Here is a 5,085-nt window from a genome sequence, read left to right on the forward strand (position 1 = left end):
TTTACGGTTGGACTCGATGAACCTGGAAGTCTCTTCCAACCTTAATGATTCTATGATTCTATGATCTTAAGGTCCCTTCGAACCCAAACCATTCTATGATTCTAAATATCACTCTTTCACCTTATGAAGATTTTGGGAACTATTTTATTAGTTTTATTAATGTGATACCAATCTCAGTTTGCTTGTCTTATATTTTGTCTTAATGTGAATAATCAGATTATTAGGTGGAGCAAACAGGAAATGAAGCAATGGCCTTAGACAGGACACTTCTAGGAAAATAAATTCAAGAAAGCTATGGAATTATTGGTCCTTTAGGTGGAAGATGCCATTTTACAGGCACAAGGATATTTGCAGGCCAAGTTTCTCAGCAGATATTAAAAAACCCCACCTTTTACAGTCCAGAAGAAGATTAGTTATGAAGGTGATTAGTTATGAGGCTGTTCTCCGAGAACACAATCGGGACTGAAACAGAAGCCTTGTGGCAGCGACGTAAGCTTTGAAGGCAACTGATAGGCTTTTCTTCAGACCCGGGTATGGCTCTTTTGTTACATTAATAATTTGCTTGCTGTAAACCTTCAGATTAAATAACATCAAGTTTTGTTTTGAACAACTTCTTTTGCATCACTTTAATCTGATGTGAGCCCTAGGCTTCCAGAGGAAGTTTCTTGAGGACGCTGAATGAAGCTGGACCTGTAGTGAGGGCAGGGAGAGCAGGCAGCAAGTGGCAGCCTCCGGAGCCAGCGTGTCAGTGTGTGAATGGCACTCATCCACCGTTGAAAAGCACCTGGTGGGAGTGTGGTTGAAGGAGATGTGGAAGTGCCTAAGGCTCAGGCCTCATGTTGACTCTGACACTTTGCAGATCACAAATCCTGCCTATGTTTTTACAGCGTTTCTAACTGACAGTAATGCTGACTCCTTACAATTTCATTTTTTGAGAAGGTAAGTGCCTTTTGTCGAACCTAACTGATTTCCTGAACAAAGGTGCTCTCTTCCAGTTGCCCAGGAGACATAGTTGTACAGCAGTACTGTTACGGTGAAAGAAATAGATGGTAAAGTGCTGTGGGCTGGAACAGACTCATGAAACGTAAGGAGGCTTATTTTGTTACAGAATAAGGAAGTAGTTTTCTTTTTTAATCATGTGCTTTGGTACCAACATCCAAGCAAGATTTTTTTTGTGGAAATTCAGTAGCTCCTCAGGGAGTACGTATGTGATGGTGATATGAAAATGTGTGGTTGTGTTTTGCTGAGGCTGCATCTTCAGTGAATGTGCAAAGGAACTTTGAATGAATGCTGTAATTCAGCACACAGTGAGTGTCTTTACTTCAGTGGAACTAAGCAAATGTTTGGCTATTGAGTCTCCAGTCCCTTGAACAAGGACTGCTGTGACATTTACTGTTGCAACAGAAATGAAAGGTCCAACTTCTCAGTAAAATTTTCAAAGTTACCCTAACGACTTAATAGTCCAATATTCAATATTCAGTCATTTGGACTTCCAAGAAAGTACTGGAGTGATTGTTCAAAAATTACTTTCCTAAATTACTGCAAAATTTCTATCTTGTCATGTTAGTTGATGGTGATGTTGCAATATTGTAGAAACAGATGTGCTGGTAAAATGTGTTTTGCCTGTATCTTGTGAAGTGTTTTAAACGAAAGTGCCTCAGTTGTCCATTTTGTGCTGAAGTGGACTGCAAAACAGCTAGCATACTCGTTGATGCTTGTTAAAAGCATCCTCTTGAAGAAGTACTGCTGTGGGCATTTATCTGTTTAACAACTGATTTAAATCACAAGTACAAACTTTTTTTATAGGGCTACACATAAGATGATAAAACATGAGCATGGTTTTAATCTGTAAGATCGTATTTTACCTGCAGGTAGATTTAAAATATGATCAATAAAAAGTCATATATGTGCATACCTAACAAGTACATTATGAGATGGTAATTCAGTTCATGTAACTCAGCTGGTTAATCTCCTACTGCCCACTCCAGAAGGGTAATTTGTGTACCATCTTTAAACTAAAAACCCCAAAACTATACCACAAAAAAACAAAACCCAACCAAAAAGTATTTTGGAAAATTAAAATAATCAAATAGAAACAGGGAGATATAGTGTGAAAGCAATTAAAATATTTTTCTTAATATATGAAATTATTTAAAGGGAAGCTTTACCATGGTTTCATGTTTAATAGCTTTAGGTTTCAGACTAGGAAGAACATTTTGAGTTTAATCAGTAGTGTCAATAGTTAATTCTGTCTTACTACATGGATGTCCTCCCTTAATCCTGACATAGTTACTATTACGCTGTCTCAGTACAGGGACTGTTTTATTCTTGGGTTGGGGGAAAGGAGCCAGGGACTGTCCATAGGTTTTAGGAAAACTTTTCCGGCCAAGTGCAACACAAACCGATACCTCGCTGTTCGCTAGCATGCTGCTCAAGTAGAATTTGTAGAGGGTATGTGCTTTTGATGTGATCCCTCCATTACAAAAAAATAGTAGTCAGATTAACAGGTTGTGCAATGTTTTCAGTTCTGAAATAAGATATGGTATTATTGGATAAGATACTACAATATTTATAATAATATATAGAATAATTAAATAATACCCATATTACTGGATAAGCAAAGCAACATCCTGAAAGAGCCTAGTTAGAAGGACTAACTGCCACCATACCACAGTCTGTTTCAGTTTGAGCTTATTTTTACATGCCACTTAAGAGCTGAAAGGTGCCTTTTCCAATACTAGGTGAGAATACAAGATTTCACACCTCTTTTTCTAAACTGGTCCACAATGGAAAATGAAGCAATATTAGCAGGTAGGGTGAGTTCTCTAAAGATAAGCAACAACCTGCTAATTATCTCTATTACGCATAATTGCATTTGATCGTTCTACTTCTGTAGAGTTTTGCCAACAAACAGAATTGGGTAATTCCCCAGCCAGAGCCATCATTCTGCTTCTACCCAGAAAGATGCTCAGAATGAACCATTGCTGATTTGACATCAAAAAAAGCTGGTGGAGTTGCACTATGAATTGGGCTTGCTTTACCCAGGAAGATTAAATTATTGCCTTCAGGCCACTCTGTGAAAGGCTGAGGAGACTTAGCTAATAAAAACAGCTCAGCCCTGAGGGTTTCCAGCTACACCACTTTTTTTGCACAAGCACCCTGAGCTGTAGTGTGGACTTCTCAGAGTTACAGCCAAGCCTGCTCATTTGTTTTCAGTGACTGATGTGTATCTTAGAAAAAAAAAAAGAAGAGAAGGAAAAGAATGCACAACCCCTTGATTTTCTTCTACCACATTTTCTGTGGTGACAATCTGCTGAAAAAATGGAATTAACAAATCACTTCCTATTAATAAAAAATGCAAATAACTGACAGTTGCCCTCTCATTTCTCTAGTAGTAATTTTAGGTAAGAGGCAAATGAGCTGCAACAAAACGTTCATCTGTAGAGTCAGTGTGTCCTAACAATCCCCTTTAAAGATCATCTTGATCTTACTGCCTTGCTATATCACTACCTCAATCTCTCTCCAAAAAAAGCATCTGGATAGATCTTAAACATATCTAAAATAGTTGCTGTTGGTCTGCCTAGAAAGTGCATTCTAAATGTTTATTGCTCTTCTAAAGCATCAGTTTTGTTTGCAGGAATGTTAATTATCTAACTTATGAATGGGGTCTGTTGGGGTGTGCTCTTGTTAGTCCTTCCACAGTTCTTAACAGTTTACTTCAATCAGTGATAACTAACCATGGAAATGTGCTCTGCTGGGTCCTTTTATTTACCCTTCTCGTCTCCTGTAAGGCATGACTGAACTATTCAGCTTTTCTCTGTTCAGACTCTTAAAACCTAGACTCACCTCGGTTCAGCCAGCTCAGATTTCTGTTATCATTTCTGTGGGGTGAAAAGAATTAAACTTGACAAAGGGGGTCAAATCACTTTGATTAGTGTAAACCATTAAAGCAACTTCGTTAACTTTTATGCAACTATGTCAGTTTACATTTGCTGCGGATCTGCCCCAGAAGTGTTCCAGGAGGGTAAACAGAGGACGTAGTCTTGCACAGGAACACTACCATTTGTTTTGATCTGTATTTAATCCCTGCATTGACTGATTTCAGCATTCAAAGTTGGTTTTTTTCAGTAAGCTCCCAAATCTCTCCTCAGTCCTGGTTTATTCTGTTTCTCTGCTTTCTCTCCTATTGGCAATTAATATTTTATCAGTTTTCACAAATAAGAATACGCACATATAAAACAAGCTACAACATCAATAGTGAACAGATACCAGGAGATAGTACCATCAACCTTCGAGAACAGAAAAGATTCCCAAATACATACAGCATAATTTCCAGCTCCCCTTTTGTTACAGACACATAGAATGGATACAGTAAGATGACAAGGACATTAATTTAGTGCTTCTGTCCAGCTCTTGTCTGTTGTGACTCTTGATACCACTAGAGTTGTCAAAGCCTTACACCTACCCTTATTTGGATAAGGCTGCTGAAGCATGATGTTGCCATTTCATCTTTCTCATGGTCCTCTCAAGAAAAAGGACTGATTTTAGCACAATAACTTCTACTTAGCAAACAGACAATCCTGGCATAGTCTTATGTTACCTTTCTGGGTTTATATGTAACCTGTTATCTTCTAGAGGACACATTATCGACCCTGTCTGGCAAGCTCACCTTCCTTCCCCTACTTTTTCTTTCTTCTAGAGAAACCTCCCACATACCTGTTTGTAGTCAAACAGAGTGAAAAGAATTTGTGTAATATAATAGTCTCATGCCTTCGGTCATAAGTGTAATCACTGAGGCCTATGAGAGCACTCCTTTGCTACAAATCCAGAGCAGACAAAATTTGCAGACAAATCCAGTCTCTTGTGTCTGTGTGTATTGACATATACAAAATAAAACGAGAACAAATAGCCTGAAACGTGGCCATTCTGATCTCTCTCCTGCCACATATCTGTCTGTCACCAACTGCTAATAACTTCTTGTTGTATATACTGGATTCTGATTAGCTGCCTCAAATTTGTTTTTTAGCATTTGTTTATAGAAAACCTTCATTTATCTTTCTCTGTCATATAAAAGATTGAGATCCT

General features: G+C 38.2%; 1 protein-coding gene across 1 annotated transcript in view; it reads left to right on the plus strand.

Annotated features, from left to right (window-relative positions):
- Positions 1 to 5,085, plus strand: part of GALNT18 (polypeptide N-acetylgalactosaminyltransferase 18) — a gene marked incomplete at its 5' end in the record, with an annotated part of 136,870 nt that overhangs the window by 112,050 nt on the left and 19,735 nt on the right. The gene's annotated exons all lie outside the window — the stretch shown is intronic.

The sequence above is a fragment of the Pygoscelis adeliae genome, unplaced genomic scaffold (assembly GCF_000699105.1).
Source record: "Pygoscelis adeliae isolate BGI_AS28 unplaced genomic scaffold, ASM69910v1 Scaffold437, whole genome shotgun sequence".
Lineage (NCBI taxonomy): Eukaryota > Metazoa > Chordata > Aves > Sphenisciformes > Spheniscidae > Pygoscelis > Pygoscelis adeliae.